The sequence below is a fragment of the Ambystoma mexicanum genome, chromosome 1p (assembly GCF_040938575.1).
Source record: "Ambystoma mexicanum isolate Mex_15411 chromosome 1p, UKY_AmexF1_1, whole genome shotgun sequence".
Lineage (NCBI taxonomy): Eukaryota > Metazoa > Chordata > Amphibia > Caudata > Ambystomatidae > Ambystoma > Ambystoma mexicanum.
Window position 1 is genome coordinate 1,479,885 of NC_090921.1, and position 17,654 is coordinate 1,497,538.

Genomic DNA, 17,654 nt, shown 5'->3' on the forward strand with positions numbered 1-17,654 from the left:
TCTACGAATTCGAATTGCGCCGATTCCCAACCGGTTTCACACCCCCTTTTACAAATACTCCGAGTCACAATGGACCATGAACCAGGCCAGTTGGTGGGAATACAATATATATTTATTTTAATTCACAGAAAAATCACACTATTTTTATATTGGACAGCAATCACCAATGGAGTGATAATTACAATGAAAACCACAGAAATAAACTTGGGTGACCTTCTACAAGAACATATCCAAAGCATAAATGAATAGGAGCACTTTTTCAATTAGGATAGATAGCATTCAAGTTAAGGTTTCCCCCTGCAATGTTCTCTCAACCCACAATTAATCAAATTCTGAGTGGATAGAAAGAAGCAGCAAGGAGTCATGAATATGAGAAAGCAAACAGAATCAAAATCTTTCCCTCAAAAAATAAGAGGCAAAAACAGATTTTAAACCCTTTGCAATGGCCTAAAATGACACTTGGATTTTGACAAATTATTAATTATATGTGTGTTTAAATAATGATGTACATATGTTTGATCACAGTATCAGGGATGTTATATCACTAGCAACTATAAGGTAAGATATCACAAAAGGCAAGAAAGGCAGACAGTTCAAAAAGAAACTTGAAATGATAACACAGTGCAGTCACATTCACACGTTGAAAAGTTGCAATTTTCTCTTTTTCAGTTTTAAATGTCAAAAACATTTTTTAAGAAAAACGGGTGAAATACACAGACTCTGAATGCGGTTTATAGGCTGGGTGATAGATGCATATCACAAGGACACTATGGAAGTGAAAGAGTGACTATAGCTGAAGAATTGGATGAGATTTTTAAGGTGGAATGAGGTTCAGTTTAGGTAAAATAAATCAGTTAAGAAGAGAAAATCAGTTTTCAAAAGGAAAGGCAAGTTTTACTTAAACTAAATTATCTAGACTATATTGTTAAAGAAAGACACAGTACGCTCTAAGATTGATGCGCAACGTCATCCTTTTCACCCCGCGTTCTGCTTTATGTGGGAATTAATTTGATCATTCCAAATATGACTAAGGACTTATGATCTACGCAAGACCGAACTGAATAGAAATGTGGCGCTAACACTTAGAGATAAATGACAAGATGCACAGCAAATTCGAACAGTTTTAACAAGGAATCAGAGTATGCGTAGGATTATTTAAAGAGTGGCACAAAGTATCAAGATGGGGTAGGCTATGGGTTGCTATGGGATGGGTAAATACTCACAATCCGCACTTGAGTTTGGGGATTTGGACAGTCAACCGGTTCTGGACTCAAAAGCTCTGGTCACCAGGTAGCGGCAAACACTCCTAACAGCAAGCAGCTGGGCAAGTCTGGTCACTGTATGGCAAGGGTACAGCGGGTATGCAGGTAGTGAGCCAAACACCGGTCTGGTCACAGGATGGTCATGGTGCAGCAGGCATGAAGGTAGTGAGCAAAAGGCCGATCTGGTCACAGAATGCTCCCCAAGGGTACCACAGCTTTTCCCTTTTGCTATTGGGATTTTTGTGGGGGTTTCTGGATAACTGGCCCTGCTTGGATAGGGTTTGTTATGCTTTGGCCTTGCTGGGATAGGTCAGCTATGCTTTGACCTGGCAGTAGAGTCTGGAATCATGCAAAGATGGATCTGGAATGTCTGGAGAGGGTGTCCTGTCCCTGTGAGCTCCGACCCTTTTTATAAAAGTGGGTGACATCACTGGGTTTATTGATAGGCAGAACTGAGCTAGACCTACCTGTCATAATGCCTACCCCCAGACATCCAGACCAAGCCCATCATCCCTGGGAGCAGGCATCTAGACATTTAGTAAAACCTCAGCAGCCCCGTCTAGGGGCTATCTGGGTTCAGTCCTGGTGCCTCAGGCGCCAGGCACATAGTAGGGATCAGTCCAGGCGCCTAAGGCGCCAGGCTCGTAGTCATTACTTACCTCAGGCAGACCATGCTGCAAATGACTTCAATCCAACATGAAGCCTGAAAGGGACTATTTTTCTACGGGGACTATTTTTTACTCGGGTGTGGTTCTAGGGACTTCTTACCTGGGACTACTTTTGAGGCTATTTAAACCACACCCGACCAGCAACACACGCTTCGCATTATTCTGCATCCAGTCTTCTGCCACGCCCGCCTCGAATCCAGAGCTCCTAAAACAAAGAGGAAAGAAAGGGACAAGGTTAGAAAACAAACTTATTTCTATTCCACACCTGATTCTGGATCCATCTTGTCTCCGGACCTGTAAAGAACATCATTTCTGCACGCACCGCAACTCCAGCTGCAGCGCCGCGCCATACTCACCAGTCTTCATAGCATCCTTCGGGTCGGCGCTGCCTCCATCATTTCTTCGCCGAACTTCGGCACCTAGGAGACAAAAGAACACCACAAGGTGAGCCGAGGGAACCAACAAATATAATTCTTACCACCATAGACTTACCTGATTTACCACCGGAGGCATCCTTTTGTGACTCCCCATATTTTCACGTGCCGCATCTGTAAAGAGAGACAAAACAACACGTTTTCCTCGTGCAACTTTTACCGGACAGCGCCGGGTAATACAGACTCTTCCCTGAGCACCACCAGTTGCCACAAGAGCATCTTTTCATGAGCCAGCTGCAATACAAGAAAGGAAGGGGGGAACAAGAGTGAACATCGGACATATTGAACTCTAGGAACTTAATACATACTGGTCCTCACCAGGAACCTCAGAGTCAATACTCTCCGGAACTCTCCCGAGCCTTCAAACCAGTGAAGTAACTGGAATCGATGCGCCCCTGCAAATCCACGCAGGATGGAGAGCTCATCTTTCAAGAATATAAGGTGAGATTGCTGTGAGGGCATTTCGGAGGTGATTAGTTGGGGAGGACTGTGGGGGTGCAATCACTTGAATCCACAAGTGGCTAAATCCATCTCTCCACTTGCAGGAGAATATTTCTACGGGTTAAGCAGACAAGATTAGGAGGGAAGATCCAGTCAGTCATCGCTGCACTATGCATCACGTGGGTGGAGACCGCAGCTGTCCGGGTCCGACCGACGCCCCTGTGGGAGCCAGGTGAGCGTAACAGAACGCGAAGCCTATCTACAAATCCCCACCCGGGCGTTATGGAAACCTCAGAAACCGACCAACTAGCCCTATTGTTAGGGGAACCTAGGGCAGAAGTGCACTCCGCGCGCCAAGAGACTAATGCCCTCAGGAGAGAACTGATTGTGTCAAAGGAGCGCACTGATGATCTTGCTAGACAATTACTGCAAAACCATGCTGGGCAAACACCATTACCTGGACTTGGGGGGAATCCAACTCCTGTTTCATCGAGCAATCCTGTGCAAGTGGTTCTACCAGGGAGCATTCCTTTAGCTACACCCGAACGTTTTGCTGGGGACCCAAAAAAGTTTGCTGTGTTTATGAACCAATGGCGCTTGCACTTTTTATGCAGACCTGGAGCTTTTTCGAACGACCAAACCAAAGTAGCCTTTGTACTATCATATCTTAGTGGCAGTGCAGCGGATTGGTCAATTCCATTAGTTAACCAGGATGACCCTCTTCTTCGGGATTTTCAAGGTTTTCAATTGAGCATGGAAAGACTATTTGCCAGACATTCACAGGGACAGGCCCTAGATAACGAACTTTTATCATTATGACAAGGTATCCAGGATCTACTAACCTATATCACCACTTTCAATAGGTTAGTGGTGGAAACCGGATGGCCAGAGGTAAAATGAATTACATTATTTCATCGTGGACTTCGGGGTGAACTCAAAGACGTTTTGGCCCAAGTTGTGAACCCACCTCAGGATTGTGCAGAATATATAGACTTAGTGGTCCAGTTAGACCACCGACTTCAGAATAGAAAGGCTGATCGAGCTAAGTTCGAGAATCGGGTATTGGTTAAACCCAATGTTACCCTCAAAGGAACAGATGTATCAGAACCGATGCAGATCGGGGGGGTCAAGGGACCCTTAACTCAAAAGGAAAGAGAAAGAAGACGGCAGATGCAATTGTGTCTGTATTTTGGGGCCTCAGGACATTTTCTACGGGATTGCCCTATAAAAACATCTAAAAAAGTAGTCGGAGTTGCTGATAAAAATCAAACAGAGCCTGATTCGGGAAACGATCACGCCCGACAAGCGTAGAGGTCCGCTTGCCGAGCTTGAAGAAGGATACTCAGACCTTGCACTTCATCATACCAATGGTCCTTATAGATCCAAGGAAGCCATCACGTATGCACGCAGTGAGGGCATACATTGATAGTGGGGCCATAGGAAACTATGTGGACCATGAGTTGGCTTCTAGGATGAATCTATCTCTCTGCAAAAAGACCACTTCGGATGTCATCACCACAGTCGATGGAACTGAAATTGCCTCTGGGCCTGTAACTCATTCTACCGCAGAGATGACACTATTGGGTCAGGATGGGCATCGAGGGACTATTGTGTTTGATTTAATCAAAGCCCCACAGTTCCAAATAATACTGGGGATACCTTGGTTGGAAAAACATAATCCTTGTATTGATTGGCGAGAGAAGAGAATAACCTTCCCGGATTGTGCACATACTTGTTACCCAAAAAAAACTTGAACCAAGGCCTGGCCCCAGTCGCTACTTGAGTCGTGCAGTTACCTCAGGAATATCAAGAATTCCAGGATGTTTTCCAAAAGCTACAGGCAAACACCCTACCACCTCACAGATCATACGATTGTCAAATCGATCTCATACCCGGTGCACAACCTCCATGTAGTAGGATCTATGCCCTTACGGAACCCGAAAACCTTCACCTACGACAATACTTGGACCAATACCTTGCTAATGGCTTCATTCGTCCATCCAAGTCCCCTGCATCTTCAGCTTTGTTCTTCGTGCCTAAAAAGGAAGGTGACCTCAGAACGTGCATAGACTACCGCGCATTAAATCAGATCACGGTTAAGAACCGATACCCATTGCCTCTGATCCCCGAATTAGTAGACCAAGTAAAGGACGCTTGCATCTACACTAAATTAGATCTCCGAGGGGCATATCATCTGGTACATGTAAAGAAAGGCGACGAATGGAAGACTGCTTTTCGCACTAAGTACGGGTTATTCGAATACCAGGTGATGCCCTTCGGGTTGTGCAATGCACCAGCAGCCTTCCAGTATTTTATGAACGATGTCCTTCGTGAACTCATTGATGTCTTTGTTGTTGTATACATAGACGATATTCTAGTGTACTCCTCTTCAGAATCAGACCATGTGAAGCACGTTCGTGCAGTCCTTGAGAAACTACGCCAGCAAGAGTTATATGCAAAATTGGAAAAATGCGTTTTTCATGCTACGGAAGTTGAATTCCTTGGATTTATCCTGACTCCAAAAGGAGTCCGAATGGACTCTCGAAAGGTGGACGCAATCCTCAAGTGGCCATCACCCAGTTCAGTTAAAGGGGTACAAAGCATGCTCGGATTTGCTAATTTCTACCGCAGATTCATTCCGGATTTCTCACAAGTTCTACACCCTATCACAGCACTTTTGCGAAAAAACAAACGCTTCTCGCGGACTGAAGAAGCTGAAAAGGCCTTCCAAGAGCTCAAAGCGAAATTTACATCTGCACCTGTCTTAAAGCATCCACGCCCCGAACTTCCATAGATAGTTGAAACTGATGCATCCAGTTTAGCCATGGGAGCTGTCCTGTCCCAGAAGGATCCAGAAACCGGTCAACTTCACCCAGTAGCATTTTGGTCCAGAAAGTTCTCGGCACCCGAGTTAAACTATGCGGTTACCGATAAAGAATTATTAGCCATCAAATCCACCGTCAAGGCTTGGCGGCATTATCTTCTCGGTGCTAGGCATACCATTACGGTAATCACCGATCACCGGAACTTGCAGTATTTAAAAACAGCCAAGGCCCAATCGTCGCGTCAACTTCGATAGGCATTGTTCTTTGCCGAGTTTGATTTCGTGATCACTTATCAACCAGGTTGTAACAATGGCAAGGCAGATGCCTTATCCCGAATAGGGATGGGAGAAGCATATGCGAACCCGGAACCGGTGCCTATAATTTCAGAACAAAGAATTCTTGGCATAACCACTCTACAGACACTAGACGATATTCAAGTAAAGATCCAACAACTCTTCGATCCAACAGCCCTGAAGGACTGGGTGAAGAAAGGCCCGGACTACTCAGTCATCAGTGACCTACCTTATTATCAAGGGCGACTATTTCTACCGCACAAGGAACTCCAAGAACTAGTCATCTCCAATTATCATGACACTCTGATGGAAGGACACCCAGGTATCGCAAAAACTGAAGCTAAAATTAAGAGACAATTCTGGTGGCCCACATGGCGAAAAAATGTAAAGTCATTTGTAATGTCTTGTGGCATTTGCGCCCAAAACAAAAGTCAGAAGAAAAAACCAACTGGCCTCTTACAACCTTTAGATATTCCACCTACACCATGGCACACCTTATCGTTAGACTTTATTACAGATCTACCTCCATGTAATGGATTTAACACCATTCTAGTTATTGTGGATCTTTTTTCCAAGATGGCCTACTTTATTCCTCTAAAGGGATTACCTTCTGCTTCAATTCTGGCCAAGGAGTTCCTCGAAAACTTTGTTCGAATACACAAATTTCCTTCCGTATTGGTCTCTGACCGAGGTAGTCAATTCATTTCACATTTTTGGAAGAAATGTTGTCAACTAGCGCAAATCGACGTGAGGTTATCAACCAGTCACCATCCCCAGACCGATGGTCAGACGGAGAGGACCAACCAGACCCTTGAACAGTACCTACGTTGCATGCTACACCAGACCGAAAGTAATTGGAAAGATATTTTATGGATTTCCGAGTATGCATACAATAACTCTGTACATTCAGGAACCGGACAAAGCCCCTTTTATATCATATATGGACATCACCCTCGAACCTCAGGACTAGATTTGCCTCAGCATTTAGAAATGCCTGCAGTTAGTCATTTGCATTCTACTATTACACAAGCCTTTAAAGAGGCAACAGAACATTTGAAACAAGCAAAAGAGAAATATAAGAAAAATGCTGATCAACATAGAAGTGAAACTCCACAATACCAGATTGGGGATCAAGTTTGGCTGGCTACGAAACACATAACTCTGAAGGGAACTCAGACTTTTAACCCTAGATATTTGGGACCTTACACTATTAAGGCCATTATCAACCCGGTAGCCGTCAAATTGGAATTACCCTCTAATATGCGCATTCATCCTGTCTTTCATGTTTCACTTTTAAAACCAGTTCAACCAGGAACAAGATTAACCAAACCACCCAACCCCATCTTGATAGATGGAGAACCTGAATTCGAGGTAAAAAATATCCTGGACTCCAAGATGGTTAAATCAAAACTTTTTTATTTAATTGATTGGAAGGGCTACGGATCACAAGAAAGTTCATGGGAACCTAATGACCACGTCCATGCACCTCGGTTGGTGAAAAGATTCCATCGGAACCTCCCAGGCAAACCAGGGCCCAGGGGAAGAACAACTTTAGGAGGGGCCTTGGGTGGGAGTGCTGTCATGATGCCTACCCCCAGGCATCCGGACCAAGCCCATCATCCCCGGGAGCAGGCATCTAGACATTTAGTACAACCTCAGCAGCCCCGGCTAGGGGCTATATGGGTTCAGTCCTGGCGCCTTAGGCACCAGGCTCATAGTCATTACTTACCTCAGGCAGACCATACTGCAAATGACTTCAATCCAACATGAAGCTTGAAAGGGACTATTTTTCTACAGGAACAATTTTTTACTCGGGTGTGGTGCTAGGGACTTCTTACCTGGGACTACTTTTGAGGCTATTTAAATCACACCCGACCAGCAACACACGCTTCGCATTATTCTGCATCCAGCAGCGTAACACACACCGTGCCTGCAGCCTGCATCCAGTCTTCTGCCACGCCCGCCTCGAATCCGGAGCTCCTAAAACAAAGAGGAAAGAAAGGGACAAGGTTAGAAAACTAACTTATTTCTATTCCACACCTGATTCTGGATCCATCTTGTCTCTGGACCTGTAAAGAACATCATTTCTGCATGCGCCGCACCTCCAGCTGCAGCGCCGCACCATACTCACCAGTCTTCACAGCATCCTTCGGGTCGGCGCTGCCTCCATCATTTCTTCGCCGAACTGCGGCACCTAGGAGACAAAAGAAAACCACAAGGTGAGCCGAGGGAACCAACAAATATAATTCTTACCACCATAGACTTACATGATTTACCACCGGAGGCATCCTTTTGTGACTCTCCATATTTTCATATGCCACATCTGTAAAGAGAGACAAAACAACATGTTTTCCTCGTGCAACATTTACCGGACAGCGCCGGGTAATACAAACTCTTACCTGAGCGCCACCAGCTGCCACAAGAGCATCTTTTCACGAGCCAGCTGCAAGACAAGAAAGGAAGGGGGGAACAAGAGTGAACATCGGACATATTGAACTCTATGAACTTAATACTTACTGGTCCTCACCAGGAACCCCAGAGTCAATACTCTCCGGAACTCTCCCGAGCCTTCAAACCAGTGAAGTAACTGGAATCGATGCGCCCCTGCAAATTCACGCAGGATGGAGAGCTCATCTTTCAAGAATATAATGTGAGATTGCTGTGAGGGCATTTTGGAGGTGATTAGTTGGGGAGGACTGTGGGGGTGCCATCACTTGAATCCACAAGTGGCTAAATCCATCTCTCCACTTGCAGGAGAATATTTCTACGGGTTAAACAGACAAGATTAGGAGGGCAGATCCAGTCAGTCATCGCTGCACTATGCATCATGTGGGTGGAGACCACAGCTGTCCGGGTCCGACCTACGCGCCCAGTGGGAGCCAGGTGAACGTAACACTACCCCCAAGAACCGGATAGAGCAGCCAATGTTGGTTGCCTCCTCTAGGAGGGGACTCAGTTTATGGGGATGTGTTTTTATGAGGTGCAAAGCCATCCCACAGTCCTTTTGCCAAAAATCAATCTTAACATAAATTACACATTTGTACAGTTGTGGCGCTTTAACAAATTACATAGGCAGATTACATATTTCACGCATGGCAGTCATATTCTCACATTTGTAGGACTTTGTTTCCTCCGTCTAATAATTGTTTGTCCTTTTCAGTGAGAAATGTCATACCTACAATTCTATAACTGTATACATGTGTACATATTATCATAAGGCACGTTAATCTCGAATTTCAAAGTGGCACCATATACACTTTCCTCAGAATATCCAATTATCTGCCATTTCTGTCCCTTATGTGCCACTGAAGGCTACCACGTCTTGAATTAAAGACATCAAAATTGCATCTAAATTGTGAAACTTTCACATTTCTGCGTTGTCCAATTGTGGAGATAAAAGTCTCAAAGTTTTATTAATAAACTAGTCTTTAGATCCAAAATTGGCAGCCTTTGTCATCCACTGGGACCATTTTTTTCTTCAGGCTACCACCAAATGTCAGTTCAGCCCAGGGCTTCCCTGGAGTTTCCCCAGCTTGAGTGACTGGTGGTTGTCACTTCCAAAGGTCGCACTTAGGTGTCCCAGATCTATTGTCTCAAACTGAAGCCCAGACAGAAGTCTGACGAGCATGTGATATTTCTTTCTCTTGGTCCATTCAAAGTTTCAAGGGCGGCAATTAACACTATGTGTCCCAGATCTCCCTGTTTGCTTCTTTTGGGGGTAGGGCACTGCTGTTATCAGCACCCAAATGTCCCTTGGTCCATGGCAGAAACCTGTTTAGGCTGATTTACCAGTACAGCCAAAAACATGTATTTCTTTATTTTCTTTTCTTTTGAATCAGCAGCAAGCCTGTTGAAATGAAACCTCCCATGTATGTTTCCCAGCAAAACCCCCTTTACATTTCTAGGCCAAGACAGGGCCTTCTTTCAACATTACACTTTTAAAACAGGCATTTTAACTTATTTGTAAAAGTGCATTTTAACACGTGGTGATGTCTGCTGGGCTGACCATTTCAAAAGGTTTTCTCTTCCTTCTGACTTCCCAACATTGTTTTGCAGCCCTAGTCAGCTTCACTTATACATCAATCTGTTTAAGACACAGGTCCACTGAAATTGACATATGCCTGTAGAACTAGAGTGTCTTTTGAAGCAGTGATTTTTGACATTTTGTAGCCAAAAAGTGAAGCGTTTTCCCGTGCGGTTGAAAGTAAAGCTTCTGTTGATTTCCCAGACTTGGTCTGACACATCGTGCCATACTGGAATAATTCTCTCTTCTGCTGCCTTTCCATTTTCTTCTTGGGTGCATGTAAGAAACACACTGGCTGCCTTTCTCAGTGTGCTCCCTGTCCCATCGTTCCCAATAGGTGCTTGGCAAGACAGTGCAGCCATTATTTTGTAGCTACAAAACACAGTTTTAATACAAGGCCCTGGTGCTCAAATGAGCCAGCACAGCCATTCTGCTGTTAACTACTGCAGTGCAGGTTGGTGATGTGGGGAAGTACTGCTGAGTGGGTAAATATACACCACATAGTGGCCCCTAACGGTACAGAAGATGTACAGAGAAATAAGGGGCCCAGAAGTGACGCAACAACAGTGAGCAGGAATAACGACAGCAAAGATACAGCACTCCTCAGGAACACCGCATATGTACAAAAGAGGAATAAAAGGTAAAGAATCAATATTGCAGATATACAGAAGCGTCGTGATGTGTGTATTGCTGCGAGGTAGATTTACGGTGCAGCAGCCCCCTTGATAGCACTTATGAATATCCTATGGTAAGCATGCTAACCTATGAAAACATGGAATATCATGCTATTTTGAAGTGTAAATAACGGAGACATGCCTCCATGAAATCCTACTAAAAGGGATATTTTCTTGTTTGGTGCAAGCTGACATTTAAACCTGTTTTTTTAACTCCTCCTTGATGACTGCTCTGTGATGTGGCTAACTTGTTGACATGGTGCATGCATGCTTGAACATTTTATTCACAGGATGCTTGGGTGACAATACTGGCAGTCGGGTACCACTCTCCCCCCTCCCAACCGGTGAGCTACCTACCATCCTGTTGCAGCCCACTTTGTCTAAATAACTGAGGCCAAACCAACTTGTCCATTTGTGGCATAACAAGGCTGCAATTGTAATATCACTTTGTCACTGCAAACCAGACAATAATATATTATTTGTTTGTTTGTTTGTTTATTTATTTGGTTATGCGCACCAAACCTTTAGGTAGCTGGGCGCAACAAGACATGTAAACATAAAGCTTAGTTACGGAGCATGTCAGGTACATATACATACATACAAGAAATATAAATTTACTGCCACTTCCAAGTTACAGTAGAGTGGTGAAAGCTAGGGGTCACATATTATATAATACATGTTGCAGTCAACTAGTACAGTAAGTAGCAAATACAGTGAATGTGGTAGAGCGTAACAGGTATCAGGTAGGGTGTGCGGTCTTGGTACAGGGCGGAGCAGGTTAGGAGTCCTTTGTTCATAGCCATTTTAGTACATTGCGTCTAAATTTAGGGTAAGGATGTTCCATTCTGAGACCGGAAGGGAGAGCATTCCAGGATTGCGCTGCTTTGACCGGGAAACAGGAGTCACCAGCTGTGGTTCGTTTGAATCTGGGGATCTCTAGAGTTTAGGCTTTGGCAGATCTCATAGGGCGAGTAGCAATTCTCCTATTTATTCTTTCTGAGAAATATGGTGGTGCTAAGTTGTTCAGACACTTAGACGTGAGTGAGACTGATTTAAGGACGATCCTGTTGTTTATTTTTAACCAGTGGACATCTCGTCTAAATTAGAGATGTGCTCTCTGTTAATAATATTCAGAGCTGCTCTTAGGGCATTATTTTGTAATCTTTGAATTTTATCCATAATGTATTTATTGGCACCTCAGTACAAGGCATTACAATAATCCAATCTGGACATTATAAGAGCTTTGGCCAAGGTAATACAACTAGTTTCGGAGAGAAATGGTCTGCAGGCTCGGATGAGTTTGAGCGTGTAGGCTGTTGTAGATGCAAGAGAGTTAACTTGTTTCTTAAGGGTGAGTGTGGAGTCAAGGTAGAAGCCTAAAGTTTTAACAACAGGCATCACCTTGATGGAGTTATTATCAATGTTGAATGAGGCATAACTAGGGCTATGTTTTTTAAGGTTTGTCTCTGAGCCTACGATCAGTGTGATGCAGGATATGCATCGGAGGGACAGGGCCTCCGTATCCTTGTCCTTTACTGCTTTTTATTGTGTGTTCTGTCATGTTTTCTGCACAGGAGTTCATGTGGGACTCCTGGCGGTGCAGCTCTCTTTCTTTTGGTTTGGTGAACTGACCCGTGGGATACCCTTATGGCACCCATGGGTGGGGGTACAACCCTGTGCCCCTAGTGTATGTGTTTGGGCACCTGTGGGTGGCCCGCAGAGCCGGGTATGGGCTGGTGGCAGCTCCATGCTGATTTTGACAGGTGCTCAGAGTATCCTCCATTTTGGGATACCCCGGCCCTGCCATTGGGATCAGTTGATTCCTGATGGAAAACAAGATGCCCCGGTGGCCTCTTGCTTTCTATTACCCATTACCTTGTTTTCCCAAAGTCCTGGGAAGCCCTGACTCTGTCCCTTCCCCCTGACTGGCTGTTGGGTGGAAATGTCATATATGGTGTTGTTTTGAAGGCCAGGCCAGAGTAGCTGGAGGCTTCCTGGTGATGTATATTGTGGGTACCTCCTGTGGGTGGGACCTGGGTGAATAGAGTGTGTGACGAATATGCATTCTGTGTTGTGGGTGTTTAGTATCTGGTGGTTGACACAATGACTGAGACAACCCTGCCCGAAACGGGTATGAATGCAGCTTGGAGTGTTGAATGGCTCGGTACCTGTCCCAATACACATAACTTGTTGTGAGTGTCTGGAGAGAAGTGAATGGCCTGAATACCGTGTGTGCCTGATTGGCTGCCTGTCTGCATGAATGCCCGTAGTCGTGATTGGACGCTTGAGTGTTACCCAGCGGAATGAATGGGAGATCAACAGTATATCTGGGGACCTCTCACTGCTAGGAATCGTGTTCAGAAGCTGAAGTCCACTACGACGAGTAACTGGAGTAACTGACGCTTCACCTTGAAACCCCGCTGGACGAGAAGGAGTGCTGTGGCTCTCCTTTGCAATCTGAAGGCTGCTGTGTTTCCAAGGACTGACCCAGAGAGGACCTGGTAAGACGCCCTCTTCCCGAGCTACGAGGGACCATCGTGCACAGCTGATCTTTGCCAATGCTCCCTGGTAGACAGACCTTTGACAGGCTGCCGACCAGTTACGGGGACTGCTGCGGAACTCCAAAGAGAAGCGCCCGGACTGTTGTCCACCACTGTCGACAACCGCCGTCGCTGACCGGAGCCGCCGTGCTCCCATTTGCCTAAGAACTTCAATTGATCATCGGACGCTCTCGTCTGCATCGTCACCCGCTTGTCTCCCGCTGGAGAAGGCCCGACCGTCGACGCGCCGAGGAGCATCCGCCGGTGGGTTTCCCGCAATCTAAAGACCACAGAGATGCCGACGACTCGACACCCTTGCTGGGCCACAGTTCTTCATCATCTCTTTGCGGTCCAGAACTATCATGCGAGGTGCCCCGCACGCCTCTTCCCTGCAGGACGCCAATGCTCTGTCGACGAGCACCACTAGGAACGAAGCTGCCACTTCCCTGCCGTAGTTCAACCTGTTCACTGTCGGACGTTCGATGACCGGTGACTCCTGCCTTAGAGGGAGGGCACTCAAGAAGGGCCGTCGATTCCCCGACACCGAACGCCGAGGTCCTCGACACCTCTCGGCGATCCGTGGCTCCTGCCTGAAAGGGAGTCACTCAAGAAGGATCGGTCGACGCATCGTCGGAGAACTCTACTCCACCAGGTACATTGGGGGGGTAAAACCTTAATAGGAGGAAGTAAGACTATCGGACAATATATGGACTGGGCTTGTGCTATATATCTTTATTTATAGGTTGCCCAGGTGGGGGGATCTCCACACAGAACTGTGCCTCGGGGTAGGGGTCAGCATTCTGCCTATTGTTTCAACCATCTTACGTTCCTGTCTATCTCTATTGCTGGTTTCCTCGTTATTAACCTGTGTGACATTTTAAACGTACAGTTGATGCACTTTAATGAGATTGGATAACATTAGTGGTACCACTTTAGAACTGCATATATTTATCATTATTGACTTCCAAGTACAAAGTGCGTTATTGTGATTGTGTACATACCTTTGAATATTAATTATATAAAGACTGTGTTTTCAGTAATACAGTGTGTGGACATTCCTTTGTGGGGGGTTCGGGGACTACACTGTACTTAAGAACCAGCCTGCATCACCTCCTGAGAAGCTAGGCCTTGATTGCTCAACCACCAACCAATAATAGAGAATCTTGGCTGGGGTCCTCTGTGCCTCTCCTCTACCATATAGAGAGCAGAAGTACAGACACCCCCTACCGGTCTTTACAACCAGCATCTCGGTTTTGTCGTCGTTCAGGCAGAGGCTGTGCGATGCCATCCATGCCTGAATGAGGAGGTATATCTTATGTACTAAGGCTGTGTCCTTGAGAAAGTTGCCAGAAAGAAGGGTGAGGATCTGGGTGTCATCTGCATAATTTGTGTAGATGACACCCAGTCTGTCCAACGTATCAAACAAAGGCTTAGTAAAAATGTTATACATAGTGGGCGAGAGACAGGATCCCTGTGGTACTCTGCAAGACATTTGAATGGGGTCAGTTGAGGCTGAGGGAGAAAAAACTCTCATTGTGCAGTTAGCTAGAAAGGACTGGACCCAGGTTATGGCATCCCTTGAGAAATGGGCAGCCGACCTGAGGTGGTTGCATAAGACTGCATGATCCACCAGGTCGAATGGCTGCCGATAGGTCCAGGAGAAGTAGCATAGCTGTTTTCCCATTATTCTTCAGCTCGTCAATTTGGGTCTTAAGGTCTAGTAAGGCTGTTTCCGTGCCATGAAGAGGACGGAAGCCAGTTTGCCATGATCCTAATAAGTGATTAGCTTCCAAGTATTCCTGAATTTGAAGGTAAACTACTCTATCGATAATTATAAGTAAGAAGGGGACAGTAGTGATTGGTCTGTAGTTGGTGGGGATGGTCGGGTCTAATGTTGTTTTTTTTAGCAAAGGGAGGACCCAAGATTCTTTAAGATTATTGGGCACTGTGTGGTCTTGAAGGAGGCATCAATAGCCTTAGAGATGAAAGGGTCTAGGTCCCTAGCTGCATCCTTTATGATTTGGGCTGGGCAACTGTCTCCCTTATAATTCCAGGGTTTTAGGGAGAGTATGATTTTGTCCGTCTCGAGGATAGAGATTTTCTTGAAGCTGTAAGGTACGGTAGTTCTGTCCCATGTGGTTTGGGGGAGTTGCTGCTCAGATGGGAGCAGTGAGGCTTTCTTGTTAGGTATTTTGAGTTAGAGAGAAGCAATTTTATTCGACAAAGCATTTTGTATGTCAGTACACCATGGCTTATCCTTCGGGACATTGTCGGCCAGAGGGATCCGTGATTCCATTTCACGAAGGATAGTGAATAGCTCCTTGGTGTCAGACTTAGCCTTTGAGATTCTATCGTTAAATTAGTTCTTTTTAGTATTAATTATTTCTTTTTTGTAGAATTTGGAGTGGTCGGTTAGCTTGACTTTATTATCGTCAGTGGGGAAGTGACGCCAAACGGATTGGAGTTTTCCTTATTGTAGTCTTAATTCTTTGAGTAGGGGCGTGAACCAGGCATTAAGATGAGATTTCTGTCTCTCTTTACGAAGTTTGACAATAAATTATTCCAATCCCAGACAATCGGCAGCACCTTTTTGTTTACACATTTCTGCGCACCCTTCTGACACCTTCACCTGTTCCTTTATTTATTTACAGATAGCTCTCTTTACTTATCCATTACTTTCCAGCATACTTAGGCCACCACACCCCGAGCCTCCCATAGCCTGTCGGTCTTGGCGAAACACATTGGTAGTCGCTGCTGATGGGCTGCAGGGAGTGCTGTTATGCTTTTCGTGCAAATAGGCTGCTCACCCTGCCTGGGCTCTACTTATAGCCTTATTTATTGCTCTACTTCCTGCCCCTTCCGCGGTGTTATGCTTGGTGCTGCAATCCGCACTGTTATGCTTGGCGCTGCAAACAATGACTTCTACAGTGAAGGCGATAGAGCAGTATGAATAGATGTCTGGTTGTCTTGTGTGAGGTTAGAAATGTTCTAGCATAAGGGTGGTGAAATTGCTTTACTAACTCCTTGTTTTCGGGGGCAAGGGGTGTTTAAAATGAACGTCAGAAACCAGGAAAGTGGTGTGTTATTATGGGTACCACTTTAGACAGAAAGTGCTACCACTGGTGCAGAAGCACTTTAGAGTGTCAGCAACAACAGTGGAAGAGCAGAGGAAAGCATAACCCTGCCACTGGTGTATGGGATAGCAGATGACATGCTGTTCTGAACGTCAGCCGCCATTGGAGATGCTGTTTTCGCAGAAATCCATTCGAATTACTAAATAAAAAGACTTGAATCGAGCCATTCATGGTCAGTGCTTTGGTATAAGGCACTTTATAAATCAATAAATACAATTACACTTTCAGAAACAGTATTGAAAAATACTATCCGAAATACAACAGTCTCTGTGGCGCAATCGGTTAGCGCGTTCGGCTGTTAACCGAAAGGTTGGTGGTTCAAGCCCACCCAGGGACGGGTTCTTTTTTTTACTTTTTATGAATTTGCATTTTTTTTTCTACATCTGAAATTCCTCTAAAAAACTATCAAATTAGCCTTGCTACGTATGCTAGACCCCGCTCTGGAACTGTACACGTGAGCAGTATATATGATGATATTTCGCTTGTCACGCAAGTCAAAGGATATGTCTAGTTCCACAGCCGGTTATTTATTCTTCTTTGTGCTATTCTGTCTCCCGAGGAGTGGGTGGGCGGGACACAAGGCCTGCATCATCATCCCGCAGAGCAGCACAAAAAACGGATAGCGGCAAAGTAAACGCATGAAGTTGTTCGCACCAGACAGGGGCCGCTAGGCGAATACAACATAAAATGGCCCCCGTGTGTCCTCATGAACCTGAGCTCTCTCAGCTCTCCTCCACGGTCTAACTCCACTGTGGGGGCCAAATCCATCATATCCATGCTGGACAACAATTGCGTTAATTAAAGGCAACATTCTCCGGAAGCGCACACCCCCTGTAATGGCGGACCCAATGACGTAATGCTAGGAACGGGATTTTATCACCCGATAAAAGTGCATATTCACAATGTCGAAACCTCCTAGCGAATCATTCGGAAAGAATCAAACCTAAGAAAATATCTAAAATCCCATTACCCTCGGCCATCTGATTTGCGTCTTTCATATACCATCAGAGACAAATTGGTAACACGGTTTTCAGCAATACTGGTAAAAAAAACTATTTGTGTTGTTTAAAAACAACTGGCCAGTACGGGGATCGAACCCGCGACCTTGGCGTTATTAGCACCACGCTCTAACCAACTGAGCTAACCGGCCGGCTTTGAAAACTGCCTTTCAGCAAGCTTATGCCCTTATCAAATCCATATTCATAGTTAAAGAAAAGTCTTTCCCACCTTCGGTCACATCTGTAGGGGACATTTTGTGGTTATGCCATCCCCTAGAATCACTTTATACCAGAAGACCTGGATTCTGGATCTGGGGGAGGAGTGGAGGCATGAAGGAACATGCCGAAAAGAAAAGAACAT

The 17,654-nt window shown here is 45.4% G+C and overlaps 1 long non-coding RNA gene and 2 other non-coding genes across 4 annotated transcripts in view; 1 reads left to right on the forward strand and 2 right to left on the reverse strand.

Annotated features, from left to right (window-relative positions):
• The window catches only part of LOC138563678 (uncharacterized), a 311,901-nt gene that overhangs the window by 174,845 nt on the left and 119,402 nt on the right, over window positions 1-17,654 (reverse strand). The window lies entirely within an intron of this gene.
• Window positions 16,559-16,632, forward strand: TRNAN-GUU (transfer RNA asparagine (anticodon GUU)). The gene has a single exon. It is a non-coding gene; the product is annotated as a tRNA-Asn (tRNA).
• Window positions 17,372-17,445, reverse strand: TRNAI-AAU (transfer RNA isoleucine (anticodon AAU)). Its single transcript has one exon. It is a non-coding gene; the product is annotated as a tRNA-Ile (tRNA).